Raw genomic sequence first — 17,551 nt, 5'->3', positions numbered from 1 at the left:
TCAAGGTTATTTTCGGCCATCGGCCGATGGCGATTTCTAGTGGTCAGAATATGCTAAAATTCGCCTTTTCAAATATGTTGAGAGGGCAAATTCTAACTTTCTTGGCAAACTAGAAAGGTTTTTAAGCAATCTGATATAAATTCTGTGGCTTAACTATGCGAATCAAATATTTTACAACGTTACAAAATATGCCTATTTTTCAATTTTCGAGACGTCGCGACGGTCCCTACGGACTGGGAAATAATTATGGCCCGTAATGCAGTCAGAAAATTATTTCGAATCAAACCAAATCTAATTTAGTTCTTTCCTAGGTAAAGTCTTTCTGTTAACAGAGTTTCAGGCAAAATTATTTTTGACGCAAAATTGACCGGGTGGAAATAAGAGAGACAGCCTCTTAAAACATTTTCAAACTGTTGCTTAGATGAACGAACATCAATAAAAATGACCGTAAACTGAAAATGTTTCGAAACATAGAGACAAGCTGTTAACTGTTGTAAGCAAGCGGCTAGAATTGAGGGATTCGGAAGACCTTCAATCTGTTTGACGGTTGACATTAAGCTTCATTTGTGACAGCTGACGGTAGAAATCTATCTACTTTAACGGCTGACCGTTAATCCCTTCGAGAACCACATTAAAGGCTCTCGAATCAGGCTCTGAGTCCAGGCTCTCATTTCAGGCTCAGTTAATTTCTCGGTTCATGCGGGCAGTTCATGTTTTCAGTTCACGCCCTCAGTTCACGCTCTTGGTTCAGGCTCTCGGTTCAGGCTCTCAGTTCAGGCTCTCGGTTCAGGCTCTCGGTTCAGGCTCTCCGTTCAGGCTCTCGGTTCAGGCTTTCGGTTCAGGCTCTCGGTTCAGGCTCTCGGTTCAGGCTTTCGGTTCAGGCTCTCGGTTCAGGCTCTCGGTTCAGGCTTTCGGTTCAGGCTCTCGGTTCAGGCTCTCGGTTCAGGCTCTCGGTTCATGCTCTCGGTTCATGCTCCGAGTTCACGTTCCGAGTTCACGTTCCGAGTTCACGTTCCGAGTTCACGTTCCGAGTTCACATTCCGAGTTCACGTTCCGAGTTCACGTTCCGAGTTCACGTTCCGAGTTCACGTTCCGAGTTCACGTTCCGAGTTCACGTTCCGAGTTCATGTTCCGAGTTATCTTCTGCGTTTAAATAAAAAAAAAGTATCGGGCTGAGCACAATAAACTATGACGCAGACTGGACACACTTAGAGCTGTAACTTTTATCGCAAACAAGCAGATTGAAAAGATCGAAGTCTGTCACAAATGTAGATCTGTTAATTAATAGGGCCAGACAGAGTTGTAATTTTGTCAATTTTGTTACACAAAAATCTGAGCTGGTTTTACCCATCCCTGATGAGCAAATTGGGCCATACAGATATGGAGGTCTGCTGGGCGCTTTCCTGGTAAGCACACATTATGGATCATTGTAAAATCACAATGGGATCGATAAGTACTCAGTCGTTATGAGCAGATAATTTTATCGCTGAGCACCTGTAAATCACTCAGATATAGTCCGATAAAATTATGAAAATGTCACAAATACATCTTTATGCTGTTCATTCACAACTGATATTCCTTTACTTTTGTCAATTATTAATTTGTTTCATCAGAGATTAATACATGGACGCGCGTGGATATGAAGTTTCTCTATTTTGCTTGTCATATAAACACAATACTTGCGAGAAAAGTCAACTTTATAAACGAATGAAATAAAAAGATCGACAGTACTCCCCAAAAAAATTATGAAGTGCGTTGGCGCTAGGACTCAAGATGAAAAAATGCGTCGAATTATTACAAAAACGAACAATGGGCCTAGTTTTAAACTTGCAAAATCTCAGCTTTGACTTGGTCCTTACCGACAGCAGAAATCTTTCAGGTACACGGCCAAAATCGGCCTGTGGCAAATCTTTTGACAGTCGATTTTCGATCTCAGCGAAGAGAAATGCCATTACCACAGCCACTGAATACGTAACTTTCGGTTTTTCTTTTCTTCTTTTCGTTTTTTTCCCTGTCTAGAAAAGTTTTAAACGTCACTGTCCGTAAGCGATACGGAATTTTAAATTGTTTTAGCCGCCATAATCCAAGAAATTCTGACAAATGACCTTGGATTGAGAACGGTGAAGACTTTGCCGTTAATTCATCAACCTGACCGAGTGGCGCGAAAGACGAGTGAAGCGAAAGGCGTGTAACGTATCAGCGCTGATTAACGATATCAAACGCACGTGAAAAAAATCTCATTTTTTCACGTGTGTTGGTACGGATTTTTTCAGGGATGTAAATCCTTCTAAGACACCGTAGTTTATATGATAAATAATAGTAATGGAGCTTCACTGAAATACATGGCGTTGCGCACAGTGAAGTATAACCATGCCTACAATTAAAACTTATGTCCCAGGTTACACATGATGGCTCTAAGAGGATTTGAGTCACGGTTAAAATTCCTTGAAAACTTATTTTTGTAAAATGTAATAACATGTGTTAATCATTGGGAAAAATGCATCACAATCATAAATTTGCACGTATTCATACCACCTATACTTTCACTTAGATGAAAAAGTCTACAATTGTGCGAAGGGAGCGTTCAATACCGATAATTGCATTTTAAATGACGTTCAAGAGCAGAATAAAATAAAGAGCTCCTTCAGACATTCATTTGCTGAAAAATTGTTTTCATTTCGCGCAAATAACTTTCATCAACGCAGAAGAAAATCAAACTATTTTAAAGGGCAAGGATATTTAAAGACTAGTTTTTTATTTGCGCGATTTGCACTCAATTGCATCTTTTAATAACCATTTCCATAAAGGTACAATGTTTTTTCACGAGACAAACATTAGATTCATGATAACGTTCATTTATGGAGGTGAGAATCTCAAATTCGCCGATGGATTTTTGCTTCAGTTATCTCACTCTTGATTGGGACGTGTTCTGACAGTCCGCTATGTTCTGAAACTTTGACGTCAATCGCCTGACATTTTCACCTAAAGTTCGAGTGATAAGGGTAACTTTGAGCTATGTGAAAGTAAAATTAGTTTGAGTTGAAGGGGAGTTCGCATTAATGGACTTCGGGTCAGGCGATAATAAATGATAGATAAAATGGGATCAAATCCAAGGGACATCGGATTTTGTAATTTTTATAATTTGTGATTTTTGAGCAACCGCTCTGAGGTTATTTGCGGGGTAGTACCTTTTTTGTGCATGTTACGTCACGATAACTGCGTTCATTAACTTTAACAAGTTACTAAAGGCAGGTGAAACTCTTCATTTGGTGCGAAAATATGGTACGGTCCATAGACCTTGGTTTCGAACTGGACCAGGAGTACATACCACTAAATTTTCTGCAGGCTGAAATCCACGTCACTGAAATACAATTCAGATCCAAGCAGTACCTCAGCTTCTTGGCCAACTTTGCCCAGCGACGACCTGGTACGCTGACGTTACCTTTAAACCTTGCCACATTCCATTTACGCAGCTTTTCTTCGTAAATGCATTTTTAAAAAGAAGTAAACTAACCAAGCAAGTTTCCTTCCTGTTCATGTTCATAAACGGGTTGAAATATCGAAATTTCCGCTAGGTGGTAGAAGATCAGAGTATTTACTTAATTATCGAACGTTGAACTACAAAGCTTTTAACTTTAAATGTTATATTTTTAGTAAGAATGATCATCGAGTATGGAAAATCTGATTTCCTTAAATGTGAGTTTAAAACTTTTTTCTCCTTTTTGTAGAAGCTTCGATCAGTTCCTGATCTACTCTCTTCTTCACCACGGTCAAGAAGGTGGTGTTGGATTTTTAAAGTAGGCTGTGGTCAGTTTTCTGGCATTTAATGTCTGACCTAGCACTTCAAGGATGTTTGTTTCACTGGACCCAAGCGCTGTGGAGAATGGTACGCTTAAGTTGAAGATAACTCATAACTCGAATGGTTATAGACCTCTTAGGCTACTGGTTTGCAAAGCGTTGACTTTAGGTAAAGCTCAGTGCACCTAAAGAAAAGATAACACCCCTGTTGCAAAAAAAATTGACAGAGGTCTTCTGTAATTAAGGTACATGTAATGTTGTCAATTGCGCAAGATGCCCTGATTTACTTTTACTATTGATGTATTCAAGAGCTTAGATTCCAGTCGGCTCATCAATCGAAGGACGATGTCAACAAATTCTTCAGGAAAGTAATGGCTCTTCCCTTCCTGTACCTATATCCAAGAAACTGACCGTGAAAGTGACTATCCCTCCACTTGAACAGTTTATGGAGTATTTTGTTAAAGGTTACATGCAGCATACGTTTGGACTTTGGCTTTTCAGACCCAAGGTAAGGTTTGTCCAGGTAATCGGTGCCACCTTTTTCCGGCTTTTAGACGCGTCCGTTTAACAACCTCTTTGTTCTGTTTTCTCCTATTTCGAAGATTATCACGTAGCTCTCGTCTCCCTGGGCGCAAATTCACCACTATTCCACTATTTCTTATGATGTTTTTGATTATTATTTGTTTGTTTGTTTGTTTTTTTCAATAAAAGTGCGCGTGTGTCCGTACGGGTAATAATATAAATCAATGGCTGAAGGAAGTTACAATTTACATAGAAGCAGTGAATGAAGGGAGCATGTATTCCAAGTGACTTCTCTGATACATGCTCGCCCAAGTATATTTGACAAATTGACAGTGGTTAAGGGTAGTCTGTAATTTATCAAAAAACGATATTCGTCGTCACAGTGGTCAGAAGGCAAAGCGAAGCGAGTCCGCAACAAATATCGACGTCACCATAATATCGACATCGAATAAAACGGTCCTCCTGCGTGACCATTGCGTGACACGTTGACGCGAGCAATTTTGTCTGTACTCTTGTCAACAACGGCAAATTGACCAATCAGATCGCGATATTACCGCCAGTCGTGAACAAATATATCAAAAATTTTTATAGGGAGCACTTACTAACCCAAACCCTAGTCCTAAGACTGGAGTATTAATGGTCAATAATAGTCAATTTCAATTTTTCCCCTTCATTTCACCCAATAAAAATGTTCACCTTTATTTGTGTTTTCATAGGTCATCTATCCTTACCCCTCCATTCATGTCCAATAAGTTTTACAGTTTAAAGTGTATGGGCGTAAAGAGATTAAGCCGAGAGGGGACATGACGGTCCATGTTAACGATGCTGCCAAATCCAAACACGACATGCAGCACGGTGAGCTACAGCTTTTATCGGACTTGATAAAAAGACAAGTGAGTAGTACAATGATTATTGATATCGGATAAAAAATCCCTTTACTAACCATAATACGACTCTTTCTGTAAAGGGAAAAAATTAAAATGCAATATGAATACTACTGCAGGAAACCGCCAAAAACGAAAAGGAAAAGGACGGGGGGCTGGTGTCATTCACTTGGTAACTCGTAAACTTAAATTCTCTGTTGACTTCCTTCACTGTGGAGAAAAAACGGCCCCTTGACAAGCGCTCAGTATGAAAGATAAGGCTATACGTGTCGAGTAGGCTTGTCTGAAGAGTTGAGTTTGTTGGTTCTTCCTTTCCAGTCACGGTGGAGATAAGGTGAGGAGTTCGTTCTTCTGAAATATTGGCGTTGTAGGGTTCTCAACTTTGACTGGATAGTATAGACATAAGTTTCGACAAAAAGCTTTGAAATCACGAAAATGTACGTTACCTGGGACATGTATTTCTTTTGGCCACATGTTCTCATATATATTTAAACACTAACCAATCTTCGAGTAACACAATGCGGCTGTCATGAAAAGGGATGGTATAACCAGAATGCTATTACTTGTTCGACGTAGTTATGTGTACATTTTCTTTTCATAGAATGGTGTGATCGCCTGGAAGAGAGAAAGGAAAAAGTCGTCAAGTTAGAGCAGTAAAAAGATGGCAGAGGGAAAGATGTAAGGCGGTAACCTTTCAGAAATAAAGAAATGGGTTGACATTGATGGTAGAATTTATGTAAAGTTTTAACTATTTTATTTAACAGTCATACCACCAGTACAGAACACTATAGAAAGTGACTCACTTGCATGAAGCCTCTCATCAAGAGAATATTGACTGATAGTCTCCTGATATCAGTTAATATTTTCTTGTATCTTATCCCTAACTGAGCCAATACAAGCAGCTTCTTCAAAGCTGTGATATTGGGTCTCTGTAAGTCTAGTGCGGGAGAATGCATGAACTATCCTTCATGTTAAAGTGTGTTACAAAAACCGGCCCGGAGAAAGACTGTTTGTTTGTTGTGACTAAAACAGAAGATTCATTTAAAAACTGCTGTGCTGTAGAAATCAGACATAATCTGGCTATAAAAAAGTCAATGGCTTATGTACACCGAGTGCCAATAACTTATTTTTAGACAGAAGCAATATCACCCTATGTTCCGAGAACAGAAAGAACGACAGAAGTCGCAACACAAGCACTAAGAACTGGCGGGAACAAAACTTGGCAACATTCTGGGTGTTAAACAGGAGGAAGAAGAGGTATATTGGAATTTGAATTTCGACTTTGATTAAAAACATTTCATGTGAGAACTTTGTTATTGAAAAAAGATAAAATATGAAATAAAATAAGAACGAGCAAAAGGTGTTAGTGTCGTGCTGTTTTACGCTATTTGGAATTTCAGAGCAAACTGACTCGTTTGTCAACCTCGTAAATCCATCCTACTGCGACAAATACTTCCAACTTATTACGATACCTTGTAAGGTTTACGAAGTTAGCAGAGCAAAGGTGACTCATTTTCTTTGTCTTCCAGGATACAAAACAAGACGAGGAAGAGCATTACAGAGATAATCAGAAGTTTGCTGAACACATGAAAGATAAAAATGAAGCAAGGAGGGAGTTTGTTGGGAAGAAATCAATGAAGGAACAAAGAGAGTATTTGCATATATTTGCGATTCGAGAAGAGGTACGGAGGAATCTATGTTAAGCTGTGAAACATCTTTACGATATGTAAATAAACGATATGTAGTGTCTATTTTTGTTTAATTTTGTGCATTTGAACAGGAATTTAGAGCTGTCGTATTTGTTTATTTTCCAAGAGATCTATACGGCCCCGGATGCGGTGTTATCGAAAATGTTATGAACATAAAATTTCTCATGCGAGGGCCGAGCATGATCGCGCGAGCAGTGTTAGAAAAAGTTGTACAACTCAGCCGTACGCCTCGCAAGATGCATGCTAAGAAAAACGTAAGAAGGAAGAAAGAGGGAGATAAATCGGCATTCATGTGATGAAATGGTTACTTATTGTAAGTCAAGACGTACCGAACCAGCGCCATCTAGCCCTCCCGCTTGTTATTAAGTACAAGACACGAAGAACTCGCGTTGCGTGTGCTAATTTGTGTTTTTAATCTGGGGTAAAGCTACTGTAAGAGAAAAAGAAAAAGTCGTCAAGTTAAGGCAGAAAAGCGATGGCAGAGGGAAAGATGTAAGGCGGTAACCTTTCAGAAATAAAGAAATGGGTTGACATTGATGGTAAAATTTATATAAAGTTTTTACTATTTTATTTAACAGTTATACCACCAGTACAAAAGTGACTCGCTTGTATCAAGTGTCTTATCAAATGAATATGAACTGATATTGCCCTAATATCAGTTAATATTTTCTTGTATCTTATCCTTAACTGAGCCAATACGAACAGCTTCACCAAAGCTGTGCTATTGGGTCTCTGTAAGTTTAGTGCAGGTGAATGCATGAACCATCCTTCATGTAAAAGTGTGTTACAAACACCGTCCGGATAAGGAATGTTTGTTTGTTTGTTGTGATTCCGATATAAACGAGTCATTTAAAAACTGCTGTGGTGCAGAAATAGGAATACAAAGCGACATAATCTGATTATGAAAAGTCAAAGGACTATGGACACTGAATGCCGTTTACCCCTTTTTAAGCATACGGAATGGTGAATTTATTTAGTTATGTTTTCCGCGAAAAATATCCACATTGCTGCATAATTGCAAGAGAAGTTTTTCACCAGAGTTTTTATTGATTCTCCATTGAAATAAACAAGAGTGGTCTGGTGCTGCATCTACATAGACCTGCCTCCTCTGTGGTCTCCGCTGTTCCGGTGATGGAACTAAAACTAAATTCGGTGGTAGATACACTTTAGGCTGACCGGAGGCCTCGTCGGATGCGCCCATTTGGTAGTACGCTAAGAAATACAAGCGCATTTCAATAACTTCAGAAGGCAGTTAGAAGTTACATAGGGACGTCTGTTCTGGAACGAGAGGACACCGGGTGCTTTTCTTCCCTTGTCGCCGACTTTCCGCTGGGTGTAACACAACACTATACCCAGATCCTCACCTTTGACAATCAAAGCTCAGATTGGTAAATTCTTGCAGTCCTTCACTATTTCAAAAAAGAGAAAAAAAAAGGAAAACGTCCATTTCAAGTGGGGGAGGGGGCTGAATTATTGTGTACCTTTTGGAATGCATAGAATTTAAAGCCGTAAGAAGCATTTACCAATAAGCTAATTTCCTAAATATGCACTTCTACGTTCTGCATTTTTAACTGCAGTTAATGCAGAAACGACTGGCTTTTTAAAACACATCAATGCTCAAGACAGAAAATAAATTTTTAAAATTGATTCCACCCATCTTATTTGATGATTATTGCACATTATGCATAAATTATCCTTCAAGTCTTGGATTATTCCTATGTGAGGAGTGCCTTAAATTTGTCCCACGGCTCCTTCAACATTGATAATTATGTCCGCAATATTCGGATAAGCGGAATAAGTGAAATTTCATAACATTCGGCTTGTCTTAGTTTCAAAATTCAGACAATCAACCCACCTTTTATCCTCCATCTAACCCAGTATAAATATTCACCTTTAATTGTTTTCAGAGGTCATGTATCCTTACATCTATTTTTATCTCAGATAAGGGTTGAAATGCAAAGTCTACTGGCGTAAACAGATCAAGCGAAGGGAAATTGATGCCCATGTTAACGATGCTGTCAAGTCCCACCATTACTTACAGCTGGGCGGGGTAAAACGTTTGCTGGCCTTAATACTGACACAAGTGAGTAGTGCAATTGAAATACAAAATGGCTTTAATGATTTAGCGTTAGAGCTGAGAGAAAATATAATTAGGGCTCTAAATGTACCTAATACACCCATTACACCGATCACCATCATGCGCATTACGACTCTAGCTATAGCAAAATTGTGATAATTTCGTGATCAGTCAGTTTGATGACTCTTAATCATTTCCACGGCAAGGCTTTTGTTAAAGGAGAGGAACAGCATTCTTTATTAGCATTTCAGTGTACTAACCGCGAGTTGTTCCAACTTATGATTACCGACGTTCGGTCTCAACAAGCACCCCCCACACCATATGAGACCCTAAGTGGGCTTTAATAAATATTCCAAAGACTGAAAACAAAGCCCTAACTCGAGGTCTCATATACCTTTCATAATCCAACCTTAGATTTTCTTTCATTGATCTCTTGAATTTTGCACCATCTTCACCAGGATGGTGTGATTACTCAGGCAGTAAGGCCTAAGTTCAAATTTCGGCATTCTTTTTATTTCTGTTTGTCGTTCAGTCACAAATCGCCGTCCGGGCTCTACAGCACATGCGTCATGTGCTTATCAGACCTGCACATGCGTAGAGTAGGGCAGCTGAACACATGGAAAGGATAACAGAAGTGGTCGTCGACGAAAGTTTGCACGGCGTCCATGATTTCTAGGGCGATGAAATTACAAACAAACGAACACACCGCCTGCGGTATAGACTCACAATAAAAGACGTTGAGCGTTTTCGGAACAAGTCAGTCCGCAAGCCTTACGAGAGATCAATTTACGAGCGAACATTCATGAGTGAACCTATCGAGAATCATGTTATTCTAAATGAGCTATCAAATCTTAAACTTGATAAAAAGCATCTTCAGAAGCGTCATCATATTTTCAGACGTGATCGTGAACCTGGTAGAATTTCAGTATAAACTTTAAAACATCTGAGCAACAAGAGCAGAAAGGTTAAATTTTTTTTTTTTTTACAAATTTAGGTGTTCGAGTATACCCCAGTCTTCTGAGATACTTCGTAAAAATATAATAAAGTTTAATTCTCGAACCAAACAGTATTGCTCGTTTTTTTTGTTGTAAAAGAGTTATGGTAGTTACGAGAGTAAAAACCCATGTTGTAAATTATTGGGCTTATTCTATTTTGCGAAACGAAATAAAACCAGGCAAGATAGAACGAGAAATAATGCGTTATTCATGCAAAAAAGTAAGCTGACTTTCACGAGGATTTTTGCAGTCATTTTCATATAATAATAACGATTTTTATTCATTTCGCAAACAAGTTATTTTCGAGGTAACATTATTTTTTGAAATTGACCATTTTTACCCTTCGATAACAATGTCAATGTTTATGTGTCCCAATAATATTCTTTTCCGGTGAAAAAAGGAGGGTAAAATGTCACGAATAGTGGTATATTACCGAAGACTATGACTATCACCTCAAGCCCTGCGTGAAAGGAAGAGCCTCGTGCTTCTCTGAAAGAAGGTTAAGCTTTTAGAGTAGGAAAGAAGGCCTAAAGACTTGGCTAAAATCGAAATTCGAATAGGGCGGACGACTGGCCACAAGCTTAATGAAGAGGTAGTTTTTCGATAATATGTGGCGCGCCCGAGTAACCGATGGTACATGGCTATTTCAATCATCGGAATTCCTCGCAACTTCCCAAATCGCTTCTTTCTTCTGAAGACAGAGTAACTCAGTAGGCCAGAGAAATCCCGACGAGGCTGATATCCAAGCAGCCCAGCGGGAAAGTCAATTTGCTGAGGCAAAAGAGCCTCTGGTACATTCTCATCGCGTGAAATATTATCCGTTTTTCACTGTCATCAATGTTTTTTGAAAAAAAAGCTTTCAACGAGGCTTGATTTTCGCGGTTAACTTTTTACCGCGTTTTCAGATTTTCGCAAACTTTGTATTTGAAAATAGTTTACCAGAGCTTCTTTGGGAAAAATATAAGCAATTCACTAAAATGGTTGTTGACGAACGATTCTCGATCCTAACAGGCAGCCATTCTTAATAAATTATTTCACATATAGGATGATTTTACCAACTTGGCGCATGTATTTGTACACTTTGTCTTTACTTTCTTAGAATGGTTCTCTCGCCTGGGATAGGGATAGTCTTCAAGTTGAAACAAAAAAGGATGTCAGGAAGAAAGATGTTGGGCCCTCACCTTTCAGAAATAAACAACTGGACTGATAGTAAGCGTAAATTAACTATAAATTTTAAGCTTTTTTTGAAATTTTTAACTCGTTGGTTTAAAGCTTTTTTTTAAATTTTGACTGGTTGGTTTTAGTTTTTCCTTAAATTTTTATGCATAAAATGGTGTACAAGTAATTACTGACGGTCGAGAGATGTTGACCGGAATTTAGTCGCCGCTTCTTGGCGTAAGGTTCCAGGATGATCTGCAGAAAGCCTGCGATACACTATCAGTTCATTTGATTGGGAAGGACAGCGCCAGAAAATGAAAAAGGTAGGGGTCTTTATGGTAGGTAATTATGTAGGGGGGGCATTTTTTCTATAACAACTTTATTAGCTCCGTCTTGGAGTGGATTTTCAGAAAGCGGTACAAGGAGATGTACGAAATAAACAAAATAAATATAAAGAACTATAAAGAATAGAACGATTAAAGGATAATGTTAAATATGCTTATATAAAATAATAATAGAAGATGACATCAAATTAAAATGTACATTCCAAGATTCGTGTTGTAATCAGCACATCTCTGTTAAAAAACTTATGAAAAGTACAGCTCATCATTTGTTTTTTTAAGGCATCTAAAGAACTAATTTTATTTAGCAGACTGTTCCACAGGGAATTCGAACGTTTGAAAGTACTCGAAAAGTTAGGGAGGCAATATTTCATTGTTGAAAAAAACCTTCACATCGATAAAGCTCGTAAACAGAACGCCTGCAGTACGACATTTTTATGATCACGCCATTCCGAATAAATTTCCCCAACAGTGACCGGTAAACTCTGAGTTGCCAGGCATGATAATTGTTGCGGTCAAAGTCACTCGTGCTCAAATGTCTATCGTTGATTTCGAACTCGGCTTCACACAGGAACTTCTACAGCGATTCTTTGTCTAGGTGATTAGCATGATTAGATATTCTTTCGTAAGACTGTTCATGATGTTTCTTATTGACCTGATTTGCCTCTCCTTGCCCACACCTTGGCTTTAACAAGGTCTGCCTTGATCTTCTGATCATTAATTTCTTCTATAGTCCTTTTAAGTGAAGCAGAAAGATTCCCATTAGTGCTTTTGTGGTGGGCTTCCATTTCCCAAACATAATCGCAGAAGGCTCTTAAATTCAAAGTGGACCCTTAAACAATTACAGCGCAATGAGCTGTGTGACTATGTGTATCAATGTAAATTATCCGTAGAGGAGTTGCCATAAATAAGGAGGTCTTGTTTAAAATAATGTTTGGGAAACATGTTTTGTTAACCTTGAGGCTACAAGCTGACCACGTACTGTGGACAGCTCGTAGTCATCTTCTAGTCAAGCAGGTAAGGGTTCTGTTATAGTATTCATATATATATATATAGGACAACAGGGTGGCAGCTTCTTGTACGGAGAGGTGTCTGTTGGGTAGGCAGTCGCGGCAAATGTCGTACATCCTATTTCCTAATTGTATACAGCTGCAACGCATCCTAAATATATTAATAATAATAATAATTTATTACTAATATAACGCAAAATACATGTGGATATGATCTGATGCGCTATACAATAAGACTAAGCAAAATAAAATATGAAAACGAACTATAAAAGGTTAAGAATATACAATTTGACTTACTAAAAAAAAGTATGAAAACGAACTATAAAAGCAATCATGAAAATGCCTGTCTAAAGATATGTGTTTTAAGAAGTATTTTAAAACAATTAAGATCCTTTACTGCCCTTATATTTGATGGCAATCTGTTCCAAAGTTTAGGAACAGATGCCATAAATGATCTATCGCCTAAAGTTTTCTGAGTTATGGTCCTGGGTGGCAATAATTGTAATTTAGACTGAGATCGTAACATCATACGTCCGAATTGTTGCTTAACGTTAATTAGATCCGTAATGTACTGAGGTGCCAGCCCGTGGATAGCCTTGAACGCTAAAATAAGTAATTTGAATTCAATTCTGAAACAGACAAGTAACCAATGCAATGCATATTGTGTGAAAGAGGCCCTAGATGAGGAATTCTAACTCCATTTCTAGAGAAAATGAAAACAACAAGAAGAATTAACCTACAAGCATCACTTCCATTTCATCTGTTAAATGTGCTCTGGCTCAGCTCTTAAGAGAATTCCCCAACACAGATATCCCGCTAAAAGGTGAAGCCTTTAAAGGAGCAATGCTTGCAATTCATTGATGATCTTTGAGAACTCCTAATTCCAGATCAAAAGTCATTATAGTTCCTTTTTCTTCACAGACTTCATATGTCTTCTCCTTGTCCTTTTCCACTGCTAACCAGGTGTTGGTAGGTTCTGCCTCTTCGTCGTTTTCGCACAGATCAACCACAGAGTCTACACCTAATTCTCAAAAGAAATCCAGTTGCAAATGGAGGCAAAGGCATTCAACTCTGATGCAATTTGCTTTAAAGTGAAGTTCCTTCCTTCTCCTAACAGGGAGATCTTTCTTCTGGCCAACAGTAGCATATTTACTCATGTATACATCGCACTGAAATCGTTCAATAAAAACGAAAGTTTAGCGCTGCAAATGGCAGCAAAGCTGTGTATAAAATACTGATAAACTCGTGGCCTTCAAAAACAAATAAAAAATAAACACAAATACATATAAATAATGAAGTAATTAAAACTAGGTGGTTAAAGAATTAAAATATTAATTATCTTAGGATTAGTATAAAATATATGAGAATAAAATAGGATAGCCAAAGCTAAGTAAAGTGATAAACATCTTTATAGGACTTCAAAAAATACTTATATAAAGACTTCTTTAAAATTTCTAAGCAAGAGCTACTCTTAATTCCATTGGGAAGTGAATTCCAAAACCTAGTGGCTGATACTTGAAATGTCCTAGCCCCTTCTGATTCTCTTTTATACTTAGACAAATTAATTAAATAACCCATATCTACTTTGTCTTTCAGTAGCACACATGTCGATGTTTCGTCTGAGTAATTCTAACATATAATCGGGACACACCCCGTTTAAATGTTCATTTAAATTATCAACAGATGTAGAAACCCACAGACTGGAGCCATAATTATTTGTTTTATCATGGAATTGTAATAAAGAATTTGTTGATCTAAAGGTAAATGATGCCTGATTTTTTTCAAAAAAGCAATACGCTTTGTTTGCTTCTTACATAGATTATCAATATTCTCATTAAAATTAAGCTTTGTCAATAATTATGCCTAACAGTTTTTGAGACTGGACTTATTCGAGTTCAACTTAGTTGACATGGACAGTGAGGGAGGTGCTGTTCGTCTTCTTATGTAGGCGCTTGCCAGCTACTAACATAGTTTTAGTTTTGGACTCGTTAAGTCCCATGTTATTGTCTGTGGTCCATTGTGCAACTTTACCAACGTCAACTTCAAGAACTTGATTTAAGGCTGTCAGTGCTGATCTATATTTAATCAACATTAGCACTGATGGTAGTATCATCTGCATATATGTCTGCTGCTGAATTTTCCAGTATCTGTGGTAGATGGTCTATAAATATAAGAAACAAGACTGGTCCTATGATACTCCCTTGAGGCACTCCAAGGTTCGCATCTCTGAGAGTTGACAGACAACCATCGATGTTTACATACTGCTTGTTTACATAATAATAATGATAATCATCAGCGGCATCAGCAGTATCATCATCAGCATCATAACTGATCATCTAAGGTCCACGATTTGGACTTGGTGCTTCAGTAACTTACCATGCAAGCCAAGAACTCACATTTCTATGATGAAGATGACGACGAGATAACATTGAAAGTTGCAAGTTATAAAAGTCCTAAAATTGATACAAGTAATGAGGTAATACAAATAATACAATATAACATAATAAGTAAAAATTATGTAACTAAGTTATGCACCATAATTGTGGGCTAACAGACAGTTTTAATGCTGTTCATCGATATCTGAGATTCAGAGCCTACCTTGGAATATCACTTAGCCGGGGAGAGAGGAAGCTTTTCAATTTTTTTCTGGTTCCGCTGGAGGGCATACTCTGTTAGCAACACTTCTTGCCCTGAGAAGCACATAAACAAAACAGTAACTAAAATTAAGCAAGGTTCACAGGTTTGAAAGACACAACATTAAAATCCTGCCTAGCCAGATGCAAGCAGTGGGCTACGGTTAGCAGTGACAAAGAAGAGTTTTCCCCGTGATAACCGCAATTTACGCCTTGTGAAGGTGGAAAGGTGGAGCCATTGCAAAAACTCCGCATGAAGTTCCAATAAACGATCATTAGGTACCTCTGAGAGGATTTCTTACGTATCTATGAGAAGCCCCAGGCAAATCGTCCATGTAAAGGGAGGACAGTCTCTTTCGGGAGATGATTGTAGACCCAGTTTGCCAAATAACTCTTTAATTTGACAGGGCAGATGAACGCATTCTGAAGAGGCACCCAGTATCAAAATGCAAAAAACTTTCCCACCGAAAGTTAAGATATTTGTAGTCTTTTGGATTGATTGGGAATTCCTGGTATGCTCGTTTTGTCTTTCTTCTATATGTAACGAGCAGTTCCTTTCTTTATAATAAATTCTGGCAACCAATGGATTACAAACATAATCCAAATAGTGATCTTTAAGAATGCTACTACTAACAGATGCTGCATATTGGAAACATAGATCCATCACAACGTGCCATTTGGATATATTTATAATAAATTCTGGCAACCAATCGATTCCAAACATAATCCAAATAGTGATCTTTAAGAATGCTACTACTAACAGATGCTGCATATTGGAAACATAGATCCATCACAACGTGCCATTTGGAGGAGATGCATTTGTGAACTGTTTGTAATGGTGACATGACAAGATCATGAGGCAGAGGATTCTGTTTGAAAGGACTGGCAATATGGCTGACTTTCGTAGTTCATGGGTTGTGGGTGGAAGCTGTGGGTCGTGGGTGTGGGTAAAAGTCGTAGGTATCAAAAAAATCCCTCAAAAATTAAAAAAAAAATATAAATAAAACAAAAGGAAACCTTGATATAAGAAATGGCCACAAAGTGGCCCATTGAAATCCTGGCGTTGAAGCTGAGAGTGATGGCAGTAGCTCCCACACAATGATTGGTGGAAACTTTGGATAAACCAGCTTCTTCACTGACATTTTTTTCGTTTTAGTTGACTTACATGTAATAATAATAATAATAATAATAATAATAATGTAGTAATCAACTTTATTTAACGAGGGCTGCACAAAGCAATAAATATACTGAAGAACCCCTGGCCCTATAAATAGTTCAAATTAAAAAACTAATGACATTACATAAAAGCATTAAAGACTTACTGTGTAAGGAGTTATTAAAATACAACTATGATATAATTAAAATTTAAACTATCTGGTATATTAAAACAGGGCAAAGATAAGGTCAGTTAATAAAATGTAAAATTTAAAAATACATGACAAAAATTATTCAGTAATTGTTCTAACATGGATTTCTTGAAGCCTATAAGATTCTGTTTCTTTCTCATCTCGCTGGGGATCTTATTCCAGAGGCGGATAGTTGATACTGTGAAGGACCCCCTCCACCCTCTCGGAGTCCCATTTGAATTGGGGGTAGACAAGGTTTAATTGTCCATATCTAATCGCTCATTCATTAACATCTGCATTTCTTAGTAACATCTGAGTCATATGGATGGGCAATCGCCAGCAGTCTGTTAAATACCAAAATTGACTTATATATTCTTGCTTCATCATAAAAAGGACCCAACCTAATTGTTTAAAAAGTTAAACACTCTTTGCTTTCGTATCAGCACCCAGCTGTGCGTTTCTGTAGCCAGAAAACTTTCAGAATATTTTCTGCAGAGTAGGATGTCCACACGGTTGAGGCATACGGCTTTGTCTGCTTGACCTTTGCATTATAATTAAGTTTCCTCTGATCAAGAGGCAGCAAGCATCTTATTTCCGCAGTACAGCCATTCTCTGTGCGAACTACTTGCATAGATTATCCTAACTTTCAATCGTGGGAGGGTGGAATAGAAATTCAAGAAGCATGGATGCCCAGCAAAAAACAAGGCAACAGGAGAGCTGTGGGACAGCGGACCGCCAAGGGAGCAAGTCACTGAATGAAACAGCAAGGATCGAAATGCACCAATCAGAGCTGTTGAAAAACAACTAATTACAGCAGAGCACAGTCGACCTCATCACCGGAAGAAGACTTGCAGTATGCAGTCGAAATGTCGCGATCAACATCACGTAAGACTACATGGTGAGACAAATGAAAAACTTAGCTTTTATTGTTATTCTCTACATTGAATAACCACAACCTTTTTTTTTATATTTTTCTCGTTTCCTACCAGATTATTTCATCCACGTTCGGCGCTTTTATTGTCATTTGGTAGACACTTACTCAGGTTCCAGAGTTTCCAAGAATTGTTCTTGTTTTCAG

The 17,551-nt window shown here is 38.1% G+C and overlaps 1 protein-coding gene across 3 annotated transcripts in view; it reads left to right on the top strand.

Moving 5' to 3' along the window:
• LOC149034232 (uncharacterized) overlaps window positions 1-17,551 on the top strand; it is a 52,362-nt gene that overhangs the window by 16,359 nt on the left and 18,452 nt on the right. The window contains exons 4-13 of one of the 3 annotated variants that reach the window (XM_089194569.1): window positions 3,729-3,886; window positions 4,108-4,306; window positions 5,037-5,213; window positions 5,806-5,882; window positions 6,338-6,461; window positions 6,734-6,886; window positions 8,855-8,996; window positions 11,085-11,466; window positions 13,202-13,317; window positions 13,416-14,348. The gene's annotated coding sequence lies outside the window, so the exon portion shown is untranslated. Of the gene's footprint in view, window positions 1-3,728; window positions 3,887-4,107; window positions 4,307-5,036; window positions 5,214-5,805; window positions 5,883-6,337; window positions 6,462-6,733; window positions 6,887-8,854; window positions 8,997-11,084; window positions 11,467-13,201; window positions 13,318-13,415; window positions 14,349-17,551 lie in introns of those variants that run through there. The other 2 variants (XR_016183135.1, XR_016183136.1) reach the window with 2 other exon arrangements.

Source organism: Pocillopora damicornis, chromosome 14 (assembly GCF_964200805.1).
Source record: "Pocillopora damicornis chromosome 14, jaPocDami1.2, whole genome shotgun sequence".
Lineage (NCBI taxonomy): Eukaryota > Metazoa > Cnidaria > Anthozoa > Scleractinia > Pocilloporidae > Pocillopora > Pocillopora damicornis.
This window is presented reverse-complemented; position numbering and strand designations above follow the sequence as displayed.